At 36.5% G+C, this 7,566-nt stretch overlaps 1 pseudogene; it reads left to right on the top strand.

The window, feature by feature from the left end:
• The window catches only part of LOC107550918 (transmembrane protein 132C pseudogene), a 73,535-nt pseudogene extending 72,274 nt beyond the window's left edge, over positions 1-1,261 (top strand).
• The last annotated feature ends 6,305 nt before the right edge of the window (positions 1,262-7,566 follow it).

The raw sequence follows: 7,566 nt of genomic DNA, 5'->3' as shown, positions 1-7,566 counted from the left end.
ATATATAGATATATAAACCCTAACAAATAATACATAAAAAAATAAAAAATAACAAAAAAGCCTTGGTTAAAAAAATTAAGCTAAATTAATAATAATTTGAACTTGAAAGCTAAATAAAAATCAAAACTCAATTAAAAACCCAAAGCTATAATTACATTTGTGGCACCCTTCCAAAATGTGCTAATATGTAACATTTAGGTACTAATATGTACCTTTAATATGCAGCCTTTTTGGGTCAATACGATACAAAGTTGTACCGTTTGAAAGGGTGCAATCTTTTGACAGCTTTTGTACCTTTTTTCCCTGAGTGTAGAGACCCACTTTAATATTCCAGTTAGTTCTAACATCTCTTTTCTTTTCTGTGTCAGTTACAGACTGTCGTATCCTGGAGAATCTTCAGCGCTACGCTTCCCCAACTTACCTGCCTGTCAACTACCAGCTCCTCAACACAGAGTCCTCCTTCTTTCTTAAGGAGGCCACCCAGGACTTCATGCGCAACTCTAGCTTCCTCTCCAGAACAGAGCTGTTCTTCATCCACCAGGCCAGGAGACCTCCCATCATCAATGCCACGTATGGAACCTTTGCGGTGGAGGAGCCTATTCCTTTGGATCTCCTTCAGATGCCTGACTCCTTTGTGGCTTCTTCAACCCTCTTCACCTTCAACTGGAAAGTACAAACCTTTGTTCTCAACGAAATGATTTACCTGAACAAACCCAAGGTTCAGGTCTTGTTCTACATCGCTGGGAGGGACTGGGATGACTACAGCGCCGTGGACAAACTCCCTTGCGTACGGATGTTCGCCTTCCACGAAACCCAGGAGGTCCGTGGGAGCTGCAGGTTGCGAGGGGACATGGGCGTCTGCGTCGCTGAGCTCGAGCCTCTTCCTGGGTGGTTTGCACCACCTAGTGTTGTCCCTGGACGCCAGAGGGTTCCGGATATGTCCGAAGGAACGCCTGTTGAGCTGTACTACAGCCTTCGGGCCGCAGAAGAAGGAGGTTGTCTTTCTGAGGAGTTAGGGGTCAAGAGCTCCGCTCACTTGGATCAAGAGGGATTGTTTGGGTCGCCGACCTCTACACCCATGAGGCGCATCGGAAGTGTAAGATTATTCCAGAATCCATCTGCTCCGGAATTATCAGAGCAGCGTTTGGATGGGAATTTTGCAGTGTTGGTACCATCCGCTCCAGTTCGGCAAAGGGATACCGTGTCAGCATATGTTGCAGCTTCGCCGTACTCACCTGTGGAGATGTTCACTCTCAGGTAAGAGATCTTCAGATGCAAGCTTCTCTGCTGCGTTAGCAGATAACTATCCACATGAGACCTTTACCAGGGGACTTCGTGGCTGTGTTACAAAATGTGATTGTGTGATTTTTCACCATTCAGTGTAGAGTGGGATGTAATGATATTTTCAATATTGCGATAGCATCAATATTATCGTGGTCACATGATGTTATGAAACGATAGGTCTTCTGGGCAAAAAGTGTAGTTTTTAAAATATATTTAAACTTCTTATTCTAACATAAAAGTTGTGTTTTGGGCCATTATGCTTTCACACAGTATCTGTCAAATGAACTAAAACCGAAAGCACAATATGGCTTAATCCCTTCATCAAGCGTGCACATTCAGGGATTCAGCTCGTGATCCATGAATGAGGATGTTCCGTGCCTCAGAACGGCTCCATTCATAGTGAATGAATGCAGTCAACTCGTTTATTGCATGTGCTGTGAGTTTAGCACACTTTTAGGAATGCAACGGCCACCAGTTATGCTTACCGTGCCTCAGAACGGCTCCATTCATAGTGAATGAATGCAGTCAACTCGTTTATTGCATGTGCTGTGAGTTTAGCGCACTTTTAGGAATGCAACGGCCACCAGTTATGCTTCATTTTCACGGCAGATGATTACAGCATTTCACTAGATTTGTAGTGAGACGCGTTTTTGTGAGCATGTTTTCACTGAAGCTGGAGATTTCCTTTCAAATAAAAGCTCTACTGTCGTTTCCATCAAAATAAAAGCTTAAAAGTGCAGTATGAATTGCTGACATATAGCGGTTTAAATGCAGTCCAAATTCAAAACATCTCTTGCAAGTGAAAGAAGTATTGTAATTTCCCTACTTTAGTGTAAAGCAAAAAATAATATACATATGAAATATTTATTTTCATTTATTTTAGAGTGCAATTGTTTTACAATATATGGCTATTATTGTCATTGGTGTTGTTATTATTATTATTCTATTTATTTTTATTTTTTTTGCTTTTAGACTTTCTTCTGACTTAAGTTTTCTTAGTTAAGAACATGGGTTGGAGCTCTTAATTTTCAACTCTCAAAGTGCATTAGATAGAATAACTTAACTTTAAAATGTACAAAATTAGATTTTTTTTCAATTCTTCGTTTGTCTTTTTTTAATTTGAATATCGCAATAAATATCATATCGTGGATTCATATCACATTATTATCGTATCATGAGATTTTGATATCGTTACATCACTAGTGTAGAGTTCTTAAAATAACCATTTTTCTTAGTGTTAAAAATGTTTTAATAATCTAAAGAACCTTTTGTGCATTGGAAGTTCTGTGGATGTTCTTCATGGAACCATAAATAATGTTTATTTTGAAGAGTGTAGTGAAGGTTTCTGTAACGAATGCCACAGAAAGCTTCACTATTGACGTCACACCGTTTTATCAGCAAAGTTAAATAACAATTTGCTATGCAGCTTCACAAATGTATTAAAGTCGTTTGCTTTGTTTTTTTATCCTGTTATTTTAATTCGAACTAATCATATTCTGCCCAGTTATCAGTCTTCGCTTCTCTTGGATCTCCATATTTGGTCGCATATTTTCCTTGGCATAATCATTTGGCTTTTGAAATGGTTGTGATTAATTCCGGCTGGTGTGCCTGAGATGAATTTTCACTTCATGGTTCCTTTACTTAATTTAACTATGCTTTTTGTTTACCATGGCACAGAGAAAGACATCTTCATTTTCAGGTGAAAACATCCAGCCGCACTGAATCTGCGGGTACTAATTAGAATTTGCAGATGCGGCTAAGTGATTTGGGTAATTAACACACAATGCAAATGAGGATGTCATCAATTAGAATGCGCCTCAATTAGCTTAATGACTGCAAGCTCGTCCGATTGTAATCACAGTGGGCGAGAACATTTATAAACCATATGAGACCCAACCTGACAAGAGGTCAAGCCAATTTGTCAACCTTGTATGTGAACGCAAGCGAAGAGGCTCAAGCAGAGATAAGAGTTGAAGAAAGTCAGCTAGTATATGAATGTCAGCTGGGGTTTTTTGCTGACTGAAAGGGCAAATCAGAGATTGTTTTTTTTCAGGGTTGTACATGTATTCATGCTGGCTTTTTTTGTGAATGCATTAATGTTTGGTTTGTCTAAAGATGTGTTTTGTGATCAGCAACTACTCTGCTAAGATGAGCTGATAGGACGAGACCTGTAGTTATGAGTGTGTGGTTACTGTGCTGTAATCACTGGAAAAACAATCCATGAATAAAATAATTTGTGGTTGTGTAATTATGCAATATGCATGTTGAAAGGGCCATATGACGGGCAAAATCATGCTTTCATTTTCTCAAGCGTAACATTATCATCTGATGAATTATTGATGTACAGCTTTAAATTAAATCAGTATTAAATAGTCTACAGAAGATCATTAAAGGAACTTGAAAGAAACAAATGCACTAATTCTGAGTATTAATGATCCATTAAATGTTTTTCATGAGCTGCTGAGTATGAAAGTCTCAATTGAGCCATGACATCATGACGTCTGTTTTTTTTTTTTTTTGCAAGAGTGTGAAGAGAGAGAGGTTCATATATCTCTTCTGCTGGATGAAAATTAGACACAGACTTTATTAATTACTAGAATTAATGTCTGCTTGAATTACCATGAATAATATTCATGTAGCAAACCATAGAAAATATTTTGATTTTGTTATTTTGAGTTGCATATCAGTTGCTGCTTAATCTACTTCACAGTTATTTTCTAATCAGATTAAAATTGAATATGTTTTCTAAAATCTATTTTGCTTATTTACATATTGCATATTGCTTTAGCAGGCACTCACTAAGATTTTATGATGAATTACTGTATGGCTGGATGTTTTTTTCCCCCCTACCTTTTTTCTGGTTATTTATTTGAGATTTTCTCAGCAGTTAAAAAAAAGAACAAATGCATCCAAATCTGGTTATAATAATTATTACTTTAGGCTGTGTGGAAAGCATCCCACAGATACTGTATTAAGTCGGGCCTGCGAAACATCCACCCCCTAACTCCAAAATAAGCAATCAGACCGTCCCAGCGTAAACAATCTTATTCTAGCTGGAAGAGGGCTAATCTTCAGTAACTCCAAATCTACACACACATTTGTTTTTCTATCATAATGGGGACTTTATATTGACTTTCAGTCCACAATGTAGGCAAAAACTGACCCACACACTCGCCGGGTGGATGAAGATACAAAAAGCAATTTTGTTGAAATGATTTTATTTCTCTTCTCATGCATAATCCTTTTAGTTCAGTGGAGGTGTCATTGTGTATTGCTTTTTTGATTCAAATGGTGTCCACTTTTAAAATAATTTTGGCAGAAATTCAACTTGGAGAGAAGCATTAGCTTTTAAAAAAATGTTTTTCTATCATAATGGGGACTTTATATTGACTTTCAGTCCACAATGTAGGCAAAAACTGATCCACACACTCGCCGGGTACAAAAAGCAATTTTGTTGAAATGATTTTATTTCTCTTCTCATGCATAATCCTTTTAGTTCAGTGGAGGTGTCATTGTGTATTGCTTTTTTGATTCAAATGGTGTCCACTTTTAAAATAATTTTGGCAGAAATTCAACTTGGAGAGAAGCATTAGCTTTTAAAAAATTGAAAGAATAATCTTCTACTGCTGCAGAGTGCAATGCACCAACTACTGTACATAATTAGTTGTAGCCTGCAACTGTAAAGCTTGGAGTCTGTGAGTCATACAGTGTTCAGAAATGGTGCTTTTATGTTGCTTTTGTTGCCATTGCGCTAAATAGCTCTACAGTGATTGCTGCATATAATCATTATCACTGTCAATGCGTGTTTGCTTACTATAACGTGATCAAATGTAAACCTCACCCCATCTGCAGAATGATATTTCAGTATACTGCATTTGATATGATATGTGCCTGGTTGTTCTAGTAAATGAGATTTATAGCTGAATATCTGCATTTAGTGCGAAATACTGATGAATATTATCAATGCAACTATGGAGAAGCAACGTTTATAACCTCTGATATTGTAATCGATTTTTGTTGTTGTTTAAACTGTTGTTTAAAGGTTTGGGATACGTTTTTTTTTTTTTTTTACGTGATCAGCAAGAATGCATTAAATTCATCAAGTGTAACCGTAAAGAAATGCGTAATGTTACAAAAAATATATCACAGTGTCCACAAATTTATTAAACAGCTGTTTTCAATATTGATAATGTTTGACATGTTTCTTGCAAACCATATTAGAATGATTTTTGAAGGATCATGTGATAATGAAGTAATGATCCTGAAAATTCAGCTTTGCCATCGCAGGAATACATTTTAAAGTATATTAAAATAGAAACAGTTATTTTTAATATTTCACAATATTAATGTTTTAATATATCTTTGATTAAACAAACACAGCCTTGGTGAGCATAAGAGACTAAAAATATATATTTAAAAATCTGACCAACACCAAACTTTTGAACTGTAGATTATATTGAATATGGATATGGATGTCAGAATTACTTTTATAGGAATACACATCTACTTTTAAATAGTACTTTTTTGTCTTCATTGGAAAAAACAAGAAGTTTTAGAATCTACCAGAGAAAATGGCATGTGACTCTCATGGTGCAGAGTCAGACATGGGAATCCTGTCACCACGGACACTATATTGGTCAATTAGATTCCCACTGTAACATTCAGCGCTTGAAGCGTGTGCAAGCATCTTCCTCTCTGATAAAGGACAATAGATTTTCAACTTCAGTACCCCTTTTAAGCAACTTATTATGCACCTTTCTGCACTTAAACTGAAGTAATAAAGGTTCAGTCACAGAGTCACAGCTGGTACTGACTCTGTATTTGAGTCTCTTTCAGTCTAATGCAATCTTTTCTATCGAGTGACGTAGCATTCAATAGGTAGCATCTGTTTATGCTATATATATCTCTCCAGCACTGAGGAGATAGCGATTCTTTATTTTTCCCAAGGCATTGTTGAAACACAGCACACTTTGCAAGAATTTATTTCCCTCATCACAATCAATAGCTAAATCTTGCACAGCTCTATCTGTAATACACTTGCTCTGTTTGCAGGTAACTGGATGATTGCATGTAAGTTGCTAAGTAGTTTTGATTTGCGTGTGTATCAGCAACATTTTCCAATTTCAGCTTCAAGATGAAAGCAGCAACTCTTATTCCCCATGCTTCATACGCATGCTGTATTTATTCTCATTGCTGACTGAAGGAAGTTCCTGACTTTTGCAAGAAAACTATTTAAATGAGCCATTTGAGTTTCTTAAAAAGAAGTAAGGGGAAGAAATGCTTGTTTGCATCGGCTCCCTGCTCTGGATTTAGCAGGTTTTTTTTTTTTTGTCTTTATCTATGTCACCTATGTCTGCTGAGGCAACTTCACTGGTATTTTTCCCTACATAAAAAGAGATTTTTTTTTTTTTTTTTGTTCACTTAAGCATCATGAATTATACCATTTTAAAGCTTCAGTGTGACTTATACATCATTTGGGTATTCATAAATGGCTGACGTAAACAGAATCATAATTTTTCATCCTCAAAAGCAGCTTTTGTACTAGACTGAAATAGGTAGTCCTACCATAGTTGGGGTAGAAATGCTTGAATGTACTCACCATCATAGTTAAAACCTATTTGACTTTCTTTCTTAATTAAAACCTATTTGACTTTTCTTTCTGTGAAAATCCTTAAATTTGTACTGATCGTTTTGTTCTAATACTTTAACTGAGAACTGAAGTTTCAAAAAGACATAAAACTGCTGCAAAAGTATGGTCTATGCAGCCTGTTCCCTTTTATGATCCCCAGTACAAAAATAACAGGTTTCAGGTCATGCATTTTACTGCTGGAGGTCCTGTGCCAGTTAAGATGAATGGAAGTGCTAGCAAAGAGCTTTCTTCAGGCATTATAGACCTCCTTGATTCAGACTGGTTTTGTAAACTGGTTCAACTGATTCACTGAAAAGATCCAACTAAAAAGAATCATACGAGACAGTACATGATGACACTTTTTCCAATTTTCTGTGAACAATTCTTTCAAACAGAATTGGGTTTGATTGTGTTCCACAAAGATGTTCAGAAATTCAGTGTGGCGTTCAGTGGCAATCATCCAGAAGATTTATCCATTATACAATGATTTCTGAAAAGCTGTCCATCAATGAGGTTACAAAATCATGGCACTTCTGCAGGCACCATAAGTCAAGTGTGATTTATGATAGGCGATGGACTAGCAATAAACACTTTAAGAGGGGTAAATATTTATGGCTGCAGCTCATAAAGTAGCCAGTCATAATGATGTCTGT

The sequence above is a fragment of the Sinocyclocheilus grahami genome, unplaced genomic scaffold (assembly GCF_001515645.1).
Source record: "Sinocyclocheilus grahami isolate Dianchi unplaced genomic scaffold, SAMN03320097.WGS_v1.1 scaffold410.1, whole genome shotgun sequence".
Lineage (NCBI taxonomy): Eukaryota > Metazoa > Chordata > Actinopteri > Cypriniformes > Cyprinidae > Sinocyclocheilus > Sinocyclocheilus grahami.
The sequence above is the reverse complement of the archived record's forward strand: the minus strand, read 5'-3'. Positions and strand labels throughout refer to the sequence as shown.